General features: G+C 32.4%; 1 protein-coding gene and 1 long non-coding RNA gene across 2 annotated transcripts in view; one reads left to right on the top strand and one right to left on the bottom strand.

Moving 5' to 3' along the window:
• LOC138943011 (tubulin monoglutamylase TTLL4) overlaps positions 1-17098 on the top strand; it is a 173444-nt gene that overhangs the window by 15439 nt on the left and 140907 nt on the right. The window lies entirely within an intron of this gene.
• On the bottom strand, positions 9799-10688 carry LOC138943018 (uncharacterized). The gene is made up of 3 exons (XR_011448407.1): positions 10634-10688; positions 10203-10281; positions 9799-9913 (listed from the first exon to the last, which is right to left on the bottom strand). It is a non-coding gene; the product is annotated as an uncharacterized lncRNA (long non-coding RNA).

Below are 17098 nucleotides of genomic sequence, written 5' to 3'. Positions count from 1 at the left end.
TGACAATCCGTACGAGGCCTTGATAACCGCCAAACAATTGAGCAAACAACTCGTCGAGCGAGAGCTTTACCTGAACAGCTTTAATTTGCTCGAGGTCGACGATGACGCTCCCATTGACAATCCATATGAGGCCTTGATAACCGCCAAGCAATTGAGCAAACAACTCGTCGAGCAAGAGTTTCATCTGGACAGCTTTGATTTGCTCGAAGTTGATGATGACGACCCGATTGACGAATCACCGGTGACCATCGACGACCTTGGAAAATCAGATGAAGAATCTGAAATCTCCGATTTGGACAATGACGATTCGAACGATTGCAATTATGATCCCGCCAACGAGTTTTCCTCGATGAAACCTCATCTACAGTCATGAAGTTTCATTCCGGTATTACAGGAAGCAAGAAGATCTCAAACTCATTGATCCTTATCCGATGAGTTCTTTGCTAAGTGCAAGAATGTCAAGCAGGAGATCATTTATAGGCGGTTCCAAAGATTCGTGGACGGCTAATACGCCAGTTTCTGCTGGCGCAAACGAAGGCATCGATACCATCAGCAAGATCAATAAGAAAATGAAGATGTTCGAAGTAAAGTGCAAGCAGCACAACCGTATCACCGACAGAATGATTCGGCAATGTGCACTCTAGTGAAGAAAACTAATTTCCCAAACATCAAATTTTTTCGCCTGGCTGTATCACTTTAAGAAACAAAATCGAATTGTTTCTTGAACCATTATTCACAAGGTGGGCCATGACTTGTGGAAGAATCAGGTCAAGCTGGAAGAGAAACGAGCCTAATTCATCGAGCTCGTGAAAAAGACCATTCATGACAAAAGCTACATGTCTGAATAGGTCTTTAACTGTAACCAGTTCCGCTTCAACAAGGAGCTGCATAATCACAGAACGCATGCGTTCAAAGGCGAACAGCAAGTCGCTACTTGGCTTCAAGGTCGCCACCATATCATGCCCATTGTTAATAGGGCGGATATGATCTAAGCTCCTACTTGAAGAGCCAGCAACCAAATGGACAATGGCCAAGCATCAAGCTGCTCAAGTTCTCACCGAACATCTTGGTCCAATCTTCTCGGGAACCACCGCAATGATGACCAACGATGACTTAGTGGTCTTTAATAAAATATACTTTATATTCTTGAAGAGATGTTTATAAAATATGCTTTACATCTTTGCGCCGTACTCTGGAACGTACATTGCCTAATAACGGCACCGCCGCGAGGAGAAAAATGACCCCTGATTATAGACAGAAAATTATTTATACCCGTTCGTACTACTTTCTATTTCATTTATACCACAAAACTATAGCATTTAAAAATTTTTTTTAAATCTATTATAAAAAATAATTTAGTAATTTTTTTAACTTACAATATTAAACGGCCAGCGAGATTCAACATAGAACCATTTGTACCTGTTTGTACCACTTTTAATTTTATTTTGTTACCTTAAAGAGTACAGAATTACAACATTTTTAATTTTTAAGTATCCCTTATAAAGAATAACTTTCAATTTTTGTAACATATCGTAAAACGGCCAATGGGATACAACAAAGAATTGTTTGTATCGCTTTTAATTTTATTAGTATTTCAAAGGGTATAGAATTATAGCATTTTTTCTTTTTATTATTATTATTTAATCTTTATAAAATTTGACCGTTTTAAAGATATCGCGAAACGTCCAATAAGATTTAATAGAAAATCATTTATACCGTTTTTGATTTTTTTAGTTACAAAATTTTTTAAGGTACAGAATTATTGCGACCACACTTTTACGATTACGAGGGACGGAAGACTTCCGGTCCCTTCGAGCGAGATGAGTCGACATCGTTGTTAAACGCACGCGAATTCGTTCACTTGCGTGGCGCAAGAAGTTCATTCAGAGCTGGCTTGTACATTGCCAGGCGCCCACGTTTCGTATGTACGTTTATATGTATCAACTATATAGATCAACGCACATCCGCAATGTATCTCCTCTGCGGGATATATTTATATACTGGATTCGCTATCGACGACGATACCGCTGAATGGAGAGAGAGGGAATACTTTTGCTCTCTTCTATAATGTCGCCCCTACGCGAAATCGCGCCGCCCGTTTAGATGTTAATGTAATAGAGCCAGTATTGGAATCGTGCCATGCAAATATGAGCTCGGCATTTCTTAAAATCGCGTATTTGTAATGCGTTTCGGTGTAATCAACAGAATTAAGATTGTTAGACATACAACGAAGTAAGCGAGGCAACCCCGACATTTAAAATCCCAACGAGGCTTGCCGGCAAAATTGAGCAACAGTCACAACGAAACATCACATCCACGTCTAGAAATTTGTGATTGATGCCGCGCGGACACTTATTATCCACGATGATAATTAATCTCGCAATCCCGATTGTGCAAATGACATCGTCCGACGGGATTTACGAGATTCTTGTTCGGAATGCACTGCGTTCCACGGTGAAAAGTACTTTAGCAGGTGTGTATCGTCCGCGGATAACAATAGAGATAGACGAGATTAAAAAAAAAAAAAAAAAAAAAAAAAAAAAAAATCGAATAAAGGATTGCAGAAAAATATTACATTAGTTGTTCGAAAAAGGCACCACGATTTTATTACTGTGCAATTAATTAATTCAATAAACACACCGTAGAGCGCAGTGTTCCTATGCGATACATCCGAAACTTATTACACGATTATGTCATTAGGATTACGGAGTATTTAAGCGTGCAATTAATAGAACTCATGTCGATAACATTGCGCGGCCTCTAGAACGAATGTAGTTACAAACATATATTAGGTTGAACGGAAAATTCGTTTCGTTTTTTGCTAACGGATGAAGATTGAAAAAATGGCAGGAACTTTCTGTTCAATCTAACAGTTATAGTTATAAACATATTACTGCTAAAATATCGTTGAGAATGGTTCATAATTATTGTGCGAGAAAAAGAGAGCTAAGTGATAATTCCAATAATTAAAGATATTGTTCTAACGAGGCAAGACTATATAAAATAAAGATAAAACTTGAGTCGTAAAAGTCCAAACGATTTACGAAATTTTTTTTCTCTAATTCATTTAGATAATTTATTTGGGGTAGAGGATAGAGACATAAACATTAAAGTGAAATCATAGGGTGTTAAATCATGCGGTCAACGTTCGTATTAAGTTAAACCCTTCCAGATGTGAAGTTAAAGATATATATATATTTTTTTTTTCCCTCTCGATGCAGTTGCACTTTTGACTGCAATGGGCAATTATTAAATTATTCGTTCTGCTCAAGGCGATTCTAGTCATTATGCCGAAAATATTTAACGAACTTCTAGTATTATACAGTAAAACAAACATTTAATCTAAAATATTGTATTATTAAAATTTTGAAATCTCTCTTATTTAAATATTTGAATATCAATATGTTTGATGAATTTTTGCAATATTTTTAATTTGTCATAAAGAGAGGTGAGTTATAACTTTTCTTGTAAATATGAATGTGCGTTTGAGTGCTGTTAAATATTTATTGGCAATCTAAATAACGTCAAATCTTTAAATACTAATGACATGACTAATGATCGAATAATATTAAATGCATGGGCACACGCAGAAAGAAACGCGCCGCGATAGAATCTCGAGAAAGGAAATGGAATGTTTTGACCGATAGATCATTGGCTAGGTAAAAATAAGTTTAGCGGTACGCGTTTAATCTAGAATCTAAAACGATTAATGAGGAAATAAAATTGATTTGGTATACCGTTCCCCACCTTGTTTACTATTATTTTTTACAGTCTATTGACTATCATTCTCATGTTTCTTTTCAACATGTGTTTGAAATTTATGTTGTATCAAGTCTTCATTCTTGCTGTTGTTATTCGTCAAATTGATATGATGCACGTACTACATGATATCTTTATCTTTGGTAGAATTTTCGTGCAAATAATATCGTATCAAATCCTCCTCATCGTTATAATTTCTCATGGTATTTGCATCAAGCTGATATCGCACCGTCGAATAATTCTTTTCCCTGTCGTCACTCGTGGAACTTGACCAAAGCTTCGAAGATGATGTGATGAGTGGAAGCATGTAATACCAAAGCGCGAGGCTTTCCCTATATATCGTTGATTATTTGGCGCGTTGTATTTGGGAAAAAACTCTGGTTTCTTTTTACGACAGTTTTACAGAAAGATATCTAATGGCCACAATAATAAACTCACAAACTAAAAAATAAGAAAACAAGTGATACTGTCAAATTGCGAAGATTTTAGCTCCAGCGAAATACGCAAACAAAATGTCGAGAAGCAGATATCTCGATTATTTTTCAAGCATTTGAAATGATGACAGTGTCAAACGATGTATTACATTTGTTTACTTCTGTTAGTCTCTCGATTCTGAAATTTATGGTTTGTAATAGCATGTGATTTGTAGAAGTTATAATTTTTGAAATTTATGATTTAAATAATGCCCGGCACAACATGAATGCTCATTTCAATTTATTAGGCTAATTTGACACATTTGTTTACTTTTAATTTATTTAATAATAGCTTAGTTCAAACATTGCGCGTTTAATTTCTCAAAAAATTATTTTTCACTCTTATTTTTAATGCGATGTTGTTTAAAAGTTTTAAAGATTTAACGATATTAAAATAATTAAGTGATTAAATTAATCGAGCTTAATCTTAATTATAACCACATCATTAATTATTTTGTACATTTTCAATATTATACAGTTAGAAAGTTCTATATTAATTTTGTGCGCATTTATCTTGTAGTTATGTTAGTTAAATGAAAAATGCTACATTAAGTGCAAATGGATGAATGCAACAAAGTCAAGTTACTGTGAGTTGTTTTTTTTTTTTTTTTTTTTTTTTTATTCCAGTGTATCATTGAAAGATTTTTTAAATTGAATTTAAAATTGTTTACGTTAACACTTATGAGAACAACATTGCAGTCGATTTTTAACTTTCTCACTAAACTCGATAAAATCGATATTGTATATAATTTTGTTGCAATTTTTGTCTTCTGGGATTTGTATTTAGTGAAGATCGTACGAGGAGAAATGTGATGAGACTATCGGACATGATGAATTGTAGAAGGAAACGCTCTACCTGTTATTGCAAAGCCATATATACAGGGTGGATCGATCAAAATACTTTATTAATAAACTTTTACAAATGGTATCTTGATTAGTTCAGTAACGAAATAATTTTAGATATCTTGTTATTTAGACATTTATGTTCTATTGGCAAGTCCTTACATTTTCGAAAAAATTGCAGTAACTAAAATTGAATTTGCATGCAGTGCTTAGTTGAAGTTTGAAAGAAGAAAATTTTCATATTTACATCAGATGCTTATACACGATCGAAAAATTATTCCGGAAAAAAACAAAAAAAAAATCGATATTATAGATACAACAAAAGTTTTATTTATTTCGGCAATAAATTTCTCTTGATTTAACTTATTATCTTTTTGATCTATAAAGAAATACGCAATTAAAAGATAAAATTATTTCGAATATATCAGTTTATTCATTGATATTTCTATTCCACTGTATAGGTAATGATGTCTATTAGTATAAAGCCGGATAAAGAAATATTCTTTGAAAACTTGTTTGCATTCTGAAGCTTTTCCTGATTACGTCATTAATCGTTATTATCAAGAAATACGTTTGTAACACGTGCTAAGTCAAGGATAGCAGTAAATGAGAATCACGTATTCATATACGTACGAGTATCTTAGATTTTCATATTTCAAATCTATGAGACGATCATAATTAAAGAATAATAGTAAATGTTTGGATATTTACCAGAAAAATGATCAACATGCAAATATTGTGTTAAATAATATAAATAAATAAAATAAGTGAAAATTATTATAGCAGCATACAAGTTTTTTTTGTATTTAAAAAATTTATTACTCTTAATTACTTTAATCGTTTGTTCCACCGAAAATAGTGATAGGTCAGATAGAAGTCGTAAATTTTTACTTCATATTCCATTCTAACTTTCATATAAAGAAAACACTCGATTGATTGATATGGTATCTTTTATGTACTGCTAATCATAGAATATATAAGAACTACATGAGCAGAAAAATCACACTAAGATCCATATGTCTATTAATATTTTATATTAGTCAAAGGAATAGATATAATATCTTTTATGATAATGTATCTTTATATATCTATTTGATAGGTTCAACCGCCAAAATCTAAGATACTCTCACTAGCCAACTCGTGTATAGATATAAGGAGTGCCTCGATGTTAGTGCGCATTAACTTGACGCGAGACACTACCGTGTGCCTTGACTGTTGTTTGCCGATGCTTGTCGTACAGATAATTTATCTTTTTGGTATTACTTTTCTCGCGGCCAATTTATATTTTTTATGAGAAATCTTATCTTGTTTAGTTGTTTTTATATAATTATAATTACAATCTAAGAAATTATATATACACGATTTAAGAAACCATTAATGCGGAAAATTTACTTGGCGATTGACAATTATCAAAATGCATATTAAATACGACTATATTTGTTCAGTTCGGTATGTTTTATCAATGACCGGCAAGTTCTAAAATATTACAACTTTGATCTGATAACATTAGCGATATTATCAGTTAATATAATCAGTAATTAATAATTTAAGATATACCATCCGAGTTCTCGTCGCGACCGCGTATCGAGAAATACTACGCAATATTAATATAAAAGTATATTAAATATTAATATAAAAGTATATTGAATATTAATATAAAAGTATATTGAATATTGCGCAGCTTTTCTTTCAAAAATAAATATCGAATGACAGTCTAGTTACATTCTGTCTAATTGTAAATGACTGCCTGTCACATCGCGATTAAAAGTTATTAAAACGCGCGATTAAATTGGCTCGTATATAGCAAATAATAATTAATAATCGCGCCGCTCGATTCGTAATCGTTCTATTCTACACACGTTTAATCAACAATGATCAAAAAATTTTGAAATAATAACTTTGTTCTGATATTACGATCTAATATAGAGAAAGGAGATATAACGCGTCGTTCGGAACTTTATTATTTTATGTATCGTGTGCTATTGAAATTGCACAATCAATATTTTACTATCTTTTTCTAAGATGTGTTCATTAAAGGCGGAACAGCCCTATATAAAGTCGTAAATAAATATAACTTTAATTATATTAAAGCTACATGGCGAGCCGAAATCGCGATGCTTTTGCCGAAATCATTTGCGTCAGATACATTATTCGCTTTGTTTTCGATTACCGTTAAAGATATCGATATTATTCAAGAAAGACATTATTCTACATGATCTCCGTTACAAGGATTGACGCATTAAAATTTTAAAATTAATAAGCTGGCGAAAATCGCGACGTCTGTTCCTGGGTCATTCGCGTCTAATGAGTCTATCTCTTAAAGCACAGCAATTTTTTAAGAAATTAACGCGTCGTTCGGAACTTTATTATTTTACGTATCGTGTGCTATTGAAATTGCACAATCAATATTTTACGAATTGTATCTTTTTCTAAAATGTGTTCATTAAAGGCGGAGCAGCCGTATATAAAGTCGTAAATAAATATAACTTTAATTATATTGTGTGCTATTGAAATTGCACAATCAATATTTTAATTAAATGATAAAGTTATAAGTCACTTGGTAATAGTGTCAAAAATTAGTTAGGAATAATAAGATCCTGTATAGAAAATAATTACAGGTCATACTTGACAAATAGAAAATCTCAGAGAAATACAATTAATAAATTAAAATTTAATACACGTATGTGTGTGTATGTGTGTGTATGTGTGTGTAAATTAAATAACTTGTTACTAAATAATTATATATGATATGTGTATATTAATGCTAAATTGTGGCATAATTATAATCTATGCCATTCCTTTTTTTAATGTTATTTGTCTTAATTTGGTTTTTTTATTTTAACATAAATACTCAAAATATTTTATAAATAAAATGCTTATATATAAGAAATTAATTATTCATGTACATAAGACAATATCCCTCTACAAATCTTTATTTTAACAGATTTATACACTTGGATTAAATTTCAGGAAATTGCTAATCTATTATCGCTATTTGTTTATATGACTGCATCTCTTCATTGTTATATCATTTCTAAATAGATGAGAAAATTAAGATATAAAGAATAATGGTTTTAAAGCAATGGTTTTAAAAAAGTTAAAAAATAAAATGTATTCAGAATTTATATAAGAGAGAATATATATATAAGATCAAATATTGTATTATATATTAGAATTAAAATTTAAGATATTAAAAACACAACTTATCTAATGACGCAAAAAATAGACAAAGCTTCGATGTACATTAACGATTAAATTATAAAAGAAATCGCGATTTAAAATCCGCGAGCAACAAATAAATAACGCGACAAATAAATAAACCGACGATATTCGTAATATTCGATTGCGATACGCGTAATTTCTATAATAATCAAAGCCTACAACATACGCACGCGCGCGCGATATAATTACTATCGATTTATGCAAAGATATTTCGACAGACATTCGAGATTTGTTACATAGTATCCACCGCCCGATTTATATTCCAATACGCGATTTTATACGAATGTCGCGATCAACAATAAGATATAATATATTTTATCTCGCGAATGACAATTTTAACAGTATAAAATGGGTCTTACTTTTAAATATCGTTATAAAAAATCGCGTTATCGAGATATTATTACTATATATTGTAATCTTATTCCTAGTTTTTTTCTTTAATGTCCTAACAGTGCCTATAGCCCTAACAATCCTACTTTCTAACTAAACCAGCAAAAATCCAAAAATTAGAGAACGTATCCCTGATATTTAACCGCGTGCCCTACTCGCGTGTCCTATTCGCGTGCCCTACTCGCGTACCGTAATTGTACCTTACAAACCTCTTGCTACGGATTTTGGCCAGTATTGGCCGCCTATTTTGCGTAGCCTATATCCATTTTTCGGGCCAATTAGACCTACCTTTTCTTGCTCCTGGCCATTTTCTGGATCGATCTCTAACCGGAGATCGAAAAAGGAGATAACATTCCCTTTATCGCCGGCTATTTATTATTGCCGACGAATAAGCGCAAGATTTATCTCTCATAAGAAGATAAACTCCTTTTTTTGCCGGTAATTATTGTCGTCAGTAGATGAGCGTAAACATTTCACGCTCGACGATGATCGTGTGATTTTACGATCGTTCGTTAGATGTTTATTTTAATATAATTTTATTTTAACTGACATAAAGCCAAATTATCAAAATTTTAATTAAAAAATTATGATAAATTATAATAAATATATAAATTTAATTAAAATTTATATATTAATATATAATTTATTTAATAATATAATAATACATATATATAATTTATAATAAAAAAAAATTAATTTAAACAACATTTATGCCATTTATTCTCATATTATAGATAATTTAATTGATTGATCATTTGGTCTCTCTTATATCAATTAAAACAAAGTTTAAGAACAATGTCTACAAACAAATTCTACGATATGGATGAGCTGTAAGAAATTAGGATAAGATCTGCGCGCGTTATAAGAATGAGTTACCATTACATTTATATAATTGATAAAATTACTGGCATTTTTTATTCAATAAATTAAAAAATTTACAAACTGGAAAAATATTTTTTTTATAATCTTCCTTCTTTAATTTGGACTTTAATTTATTTTTGCAATAGATGCAATGCATATCAAGAGACCTTAATAAAAGTTATTCCATTCAACTGTTTTAGCTCATCCATTTAAAAGCAATGGATTTATCTACAATCTACAATCTACAATCTATATCTACAATTTCTATAAATCCGTTACTTTAAAATTAAATAAAAGTTTGTCACTCACCGGCACTGATGCGCAACAGCGGAGTTGTTGGTCTTGAGGCTACGTGGCTACGTTGTCTGTAACATATAAATATAAAATCCAAATTATAGCGGCGAAATATAATTAATATTTCGAAATATTTATACATCCGATGAATACACAATACTAACAAAGAAACTTTATATAAATAAATAACTTTATAAATTATAAAAAGATTTTCTTTCACATTGAAACTTTTATAAGATTTATGTAAAAGTTTTTCTTTCCAATTTTCTCTTGTTTCATTCATTCAAATAATAAGACCGAATTAATGCACGTACGCGATTTTTAACTAATTTAACTAATATACAAATAATAAATACTCACCCTAGGGTTGCTCCGCCGATGCAGGAAGCCTCTCCTAGGCCTCCTCCTCCTCTCAGGTTGTTAGGGTCGTTGCATTGGTCTGTAACATATAAATAAAAGAATTGTAGCAACGCTCAAAATAATTAATATTTAACAAATTTATTATACGCATTGAATTTTTATATTCGATGCATATAATAATAAGCAGATTAATAAAACAATTTTATAAATTTTGAAAAAAATACTACTAATAACTCTAATAATTCTATATAAAAATTATAATCAGAAAGGAAAAACTTTTACATGATTATAGCTTTCATATAAAGATCTTTTTTTCAAATTCTCTTGTTTAAATTATACAAATAAAAAATCAAATTACGCGGTTATTGCTCAATTTAAATTGCACAAATGCAATTAATGAGTAATCAATATACAAATAACAATTTGCTTACCACAGGGTTGCTCCTCTGGTGCCCGATGCCTCTCCTAGGCCTCCTCCTCCTCTCATTGTCAGGTTGATTTACACTCGCGATATTTAAACGGCACTCCCGCACTTTTATTAAAAGATTACTTCCGCACTTGTACGCGCGATACTTTGAACGACACTCGCGCACTTTCGAATTTCGGTACGATCGAACCTCGCTTCACGTGAGAATCACACTTCGAGTCGACAAGTCGGGAATTCACCGATTACTTCGAGCAAAGGTTAAGCGGAAGCGGAAGAAGACGAAATCGATCGATGGAATAATCGCGAATGGGGTTCGCTCGACTCTTGACCCGCGCCTGCTCCCATCGAGGGCCGACTAGAACATCGTTAGGAACGATTTCATACGAACCACCAAGTCTCTATCATACAGACTGAGCCGGGTTTATCGTAAGGCTGATAGACGGGTCGAGAATGAAGATACCCACCTTCTACGTGCTAACAATCTAGCATTTCGAAAGCGGGAGATCAACTTCTCTAGCGAGCGAAAATCGAACCTAATTAGAACAGCCGACTCCTCAGATGCCAAACATGTTAGTATTTCTACAATGTGCTGTTAGACGGTACAAGAGAAGGGACCCATTAACGACGATTCCAAAGCGATCGACCGAACTCTAACCGATTCGGGCCGAACCGTTTGTCGGAGCAGAACGTGCCCTCAACAGCCGATTCTCGAACCGAAGTTCAAGATTAACCGCGCGAACATGCATCTATACTATGCACGAACATACGTTGCTACGCGGCCGGCATTCACCTCAGCCGCGATACTGAGGCGTTTTAACGTTGCGCCTACATTAATATATTAAATTTATTAATACATAAATATTTATATAATATATAATATTAATATAGTATTAATATTAACTGATATTAATATAAAATTAATTATATTAATAGGTATTAATATATTAATAATTGCAACGCTGAGAGACATCCCATTTAGTCGGCGACAAAGTATGATTCTCGGTGACAATCGTGAAAACGAGATAAAAGTCCAACGCGAAGACGCGACGACGCGAAAACGCGATACCGCGACAACGCGACGCATCGTTGCTCGTACGGCACGATGACGGCAACGACGACGCACTAATGTGCGTTCAACGCACGAATGCGCGTGCCACATATGAGCCATTGTGCGACTCGTGGCAATGCTGTGTCGACACGCGACGCGAAAGACGCGAAAGCCGTCCGCGACACGATGACGGTACCGACGACGCGACAAGCCATCCGCGGCACGATGACAGCACCAACGATACGACGAGCCGTCCGCGGCGCGATGACAGCAACGACGACGCTGGGTACTTGGTTTCCCCTTCACAGTAAACCTCGAGGACCCTTAGGACCTTAAGGCATACCGTCCAGGTACTGAAGCCACTCCACCACGTCAAGGTGTACCCATGGAGGGTTATTTTATACAATATATAATTTTCTAATACAATATATAACTTAAGAGAGAGGAAAAATATACTTTATGTATAATTGAGAGATTAATTACAATATATCGCATATATCCCTTTTTTCCTCGATTAAAAGAGATACGATGTAGATATATTTTGAAAAAAACAAGCAATACGTGCATAATATTATACAATAATTTAGATTGGATCTCATACATTATTAAAGAAACGAAAAAAGAACGAGTAATGTACAATTAAGTTTTGAGACTCGCTTCGCATTTCCGTTTGATCCGTTTGTGCTGCTACTTTAGAGGGTTATTTACAACTCGATACTCAACACTTGGTGCAAGTTTTAAATTATTTGGTTCAATAATTAATGAGACACTGTTATGCAAAGTAGTGTTAAAAATTTGTTTAAAAATCGGTGTAATGGAAGAAACGCTTGACAACGCACCAACATTAAATTCTGTGCTAAATTAGAGAAGTCTCTAACAGAAATGTTACAAATGATTCAACAAGCCTACAAAGAGTCAGCTATGCATAAAAGGTAACGTTTCGAAGATATAGATGACATAAAAAAAAAAACGTAAATCACATTTTAAAAGGGCTTGCTGAATCATTTGTAACGGTTCTGTTAGAGACTTCACTAATTTAACGCAGAATTTAATGTTGGCGCGTTGTCGAGCGTTCTTTCCATTACACCGATTTTTAAACAAAATTATATTAACACAACTTTGCGTAATTGTATCTCATTAACTATTGATTTAAATAATTTAAAACTTACGCCCCATGTCGAGTATTGAGTTGTGAATAATCCCCTAAAATGGCAGCACGAATCAAACATTCGGAAATGCGAAGCGAATCTCGAAACTTAATTGTTCGGCCGTAATATATTTTGAAAATAATATAGATGGTAAATAAAAATATAAATTACTTATCGCACATATCGTTGCTCCATCCATCGTCGGATACTGATCGGAATCTCCTCTTCTTCTCTTGTTCATCCCTTGCTGTTTCCTCGTGACATTTATACTCACTTGCGAAAACACAGTTAATTACGATTAGTCGAATATGCGACGATCACGGCATACATCGCACTGGCAGTCCCGATTACGAAACAATCACACGAGACACACTTTATTATATCGTAAGAGAGAAAATATGAAAAATACGATTTGTTGCTTGATTTTACACGACGCCAAAATCATGCGCCACTCGTTACAACAATACTATCTCTATTATTGAATTATTTTGTTTTATTTCTTATTTTTAACAGTTAATCAATTGTTAATTACAATAATCGCATTAAATTATTTTTCGATACTTGTTGCGATCTCGTTTAGAAAAAGAATTGACGATGTCTCTACTACCTTACTGTTCGAGTCGCCGTGCGATTGATAGACCATAATAATATCGTGCTAATGTTTACGGCGCCAAGGCCGAAAACCGTATTATTGATCAAATGCAGCCGAATATTTTGCGTACTAAAACGTATATCGCGGAATATTAAATCGTACAAGTATTTTAAATTATTTACTTAATAAACGATTAATAATATTACGGAGCTTATCGTTAATTACTCGGACGGATGCAATTCGTCTATTTTATCGCGCGTTCTCGATCCGAATCATATTTAAATCGTCGAAAAGTTAAATGAAAAAGCAGAACGGACGAAATATAATTAAATCTTAATTCTTTTTAGAGAAATAATTATTATTTATAAAGGGAAAGAAACATCGCGACAAAACAATTTACATTTACAATTTTGATATCTATCATTTCAACTCTTGATTAAATGTATATACACATCCCGCGAAATCCGTGCCTCGAAATTTATTGTTGCGGTATAATTATTTAAAATATGTAAAAGATAATTTATATTTATCGTATCAAATTATTTGCCGATATTTATCGCGATTTCGTTTAGAAAGAGAATTTGACGGAGTGTCTCGCGCTTATACTACCGTACTGTTCGAGTGTCGCCGTGCGATTGATAGGCCATAATACGTTAACAATAATAGCGTGCTCATGTTTACGCCGCCAAGGCCGAAAACCATATTTTATGTCTTGTATCAATTTTTTTAATCGTAATTATTCTCGTAATAGGTGCTAAAATTATTGTAAGCAGAGAGAAGCTTGCAATTTTTTATAAGATGCTTTTTCTAATTGATAATTAATTTTTATATTTATGAATTCATCATTTGGATGCATTAGTGCGCACCGATACACATTAAAAACTATTTTATATAAATTTATTATAATGTCAAACAAAGTGCTCTTATTTAATATATAAAAATTTTTATAAAACTTTTATATTTCCTATATTTTTAAACTAAATATATTTCTTATATTTTTGAATTAATTTTAATTTATTAATAAAATTTTTGCGAATGAAATGACAAACGCAACATTATTCGGATAAATTTCAGTTAGATACAAACGTAAAAATCAGTTAAAAATTTTTTCTTTCTTATTTAACAATAAGTAAAAATTATTCAAATTATATTGTATTTTGTATTTGATGTCATTTTAATCATAATAATCAAAAAGAGTATATATAAACCTAAAAGCGCGTATACTGTCCATTGGAGAAAGTCATGGTACGATATAAATTTCTGATTATATTTTATTTCACGCAATAACTTCTCAAGAATATTACATTACACACTTTAATACTAATTATGAACAACTTTATTGTAGAGAAATTATAATATTATAAATTAATACTTTAATATGTTTCAATATATATTAAAAAATCTATTAAAAATTATATAATTTAATCTATATATCTCTTCTAGCCCATCCATTTTGAGGCAACGGATCTATTTATAATCTACAATCTATATTTATATCTACAATATCTACGAATCCGTTACCTCAAAATAAAATTAAGTTTATCACTCACCGGCACTGATGCGCAACAGCGGAGTTGTTGGTCTTGAGGCTACGTTGTCTGTAACATACAAATATAAAACTCAAATTATAGCAGCATTTACAATATAATTAATATTTCATACGGGATATTTTATATTCGACGCATACAATGCTAATTGTAAAAAGCTCTTTATAGATCATAAAAAGATTTTTCTTCATATAGAAATTTTTATAGAATTTATGTAAAAGTCTTTCTTTTAAATTTTATTTTCTTTAATTTATTCAAATAAAAAGATGTAATTATAATGCGCGTACGCGGTTTTCAACAACTAATATACAAATAATAAATACTCACCCTAGGATTGCTCCGCTGGCGCAGGATGCCTCTCCTAGGCCTCCTCCTCCTCTCAAGTTGTTAGGAAGTTGTTACATTGATCTGTAACATGCAAATAAAAAATCCAGAATGTAGCAACGCTCAAAGTAATTAATATTTTTAAAAATTTATTGTACGCATTGAATTTTATATTCAATGCATATAATAATAAACAGATCGATTAATAAAATAATTTTATAAATTTTGAAAAATATGAAATTATTAGAGTTATGAATAGTGTTTCTTTCTTTTTTTCATTATAACTTTTATGTTATAATCTAAAAGTATAAAATTTTACAAGATTATAGCTTTCATACAAAAATCTGTTTCTTTAATTTTCTATTGTTTAAATCATACAAATAAAGAATCAAATTACGCGATTAATTGCTCAATTTAAATTGCACCTATGCAATTAATAAGTAATTGATATACAAATAACAATTTACTTACCACAGGATTGCTTCACCGATGCCCGATGCCTCTCCTAGGCCTCCTCCTCCTCTCATTGTCAGGTTGATTTACACTCGCGATATTTAAACGGCACTCCCGCACTTTTATTAAAAGATTACTTCCGCACTTGTACGCGCGATACTTTGAACGACACTCCCGCATTTTCGAATTTCTGCACGATCGAACCTCGCTTCACGTGAGAACCACACTTCGAGTCGACAAGTCGGGAATTCACCGATTACTTCGAGCAAAGGGGGCGACAAAATCAATTTATTTTCCTTGATACTTGTCGCGATCGCGTTTAGGAAACGAATTTGACGGAGCGTCTCGCACAGTTACTTTACTTCGCGGATGTCGTCGTGTGAATGATAACACATAAGAAAGGAATTTGATGTTGACGGAGCGTCCCACCCCACTATAGTTCTTATTCAAGTGTCGTTGTATAAGTAATAACAAAATCATGATACGTAAACAATAGCGCGCCAATGTTTACGCCGCCAAGACAGAGTATCATATTATTGAAAAGTCGTTGCCGAAATATTTTATATGTACAATTATATTATATATATATATATATACGCGGAATATATTAAAGTTTATATAAAATATATTTTAAATTATGATTAATTATATTTATTAAACGATTGACGTATCGCGAAGTCTTGTATTAATTACTCGATTTTGCAAATCGATTGTTTAATTGCTCCATCTTAATCCGAATCATATTTAGATGCTCTTAAATGTCAAACGATAAAGCGTCGAAAATATATTTAATTTTAAATTTTATTTTTGAAGAAATAATTATTTCTTATTGTGGTAATGTATTTAAAAGATAAGTAGATAATCATCTTATCAAATTATTTTACGGTACTTGTCGCGATCGCGTTTAGGAAACGAATTTGACGGAGCGTCTCGCGCAGCTACTTTACTGCGCGGATGTCGTCGTGTGAATGATAACACATAAGAAAGGAATTTGATGTCGACGGAGCGTCTCACCCCACTATAGTTCTTATTCGAGTGTCGCTATATGAGTAATAACAAAATCATGATACGTAAACAATAGCGCGCCAATGTTTACGCCACCAAGGCTGAATATCATATTATTGAAAAGTCGTTGCCGAAATATTTTATATGTACAATTATATATTATTTATATATATATATATATATATATATATATACGTATGTCAAAGGGCTATTGTTTACGTATCATGATTTTTGTTATTGCTCATACAGCGACACTCGAATAAGAACTATAGTGGGGTGGGACGCTCCGTCGACATCAAATTCCTTTCTTATGTGTTATCATTCACAGTACTCTGCGTTGATACCACTGCTT

The sequence above is a fragment of the Polyergus mexicanus genome, unplaced genomic scaffold (genome assembly GCF_030449975.1).
Source record: "Polyergus mexicanus isolate NDT 795.1 unplaced genomic scaffold, iyPolMexi1.0 SCAF_24, whole genome shotgun sequence".
Taxonomy (NCBI): Eukaryota; Metazoa; Arthropoda; class Insecta; order Hymenoptera; family Formicidae; genus Polyergus; species Polyergus mexicanus.
The sequence above is the reverse complement of the archived record's forward strand: the minus strand, read 5'-3'. Positions and strand labels throughout refer to the sequence as shown.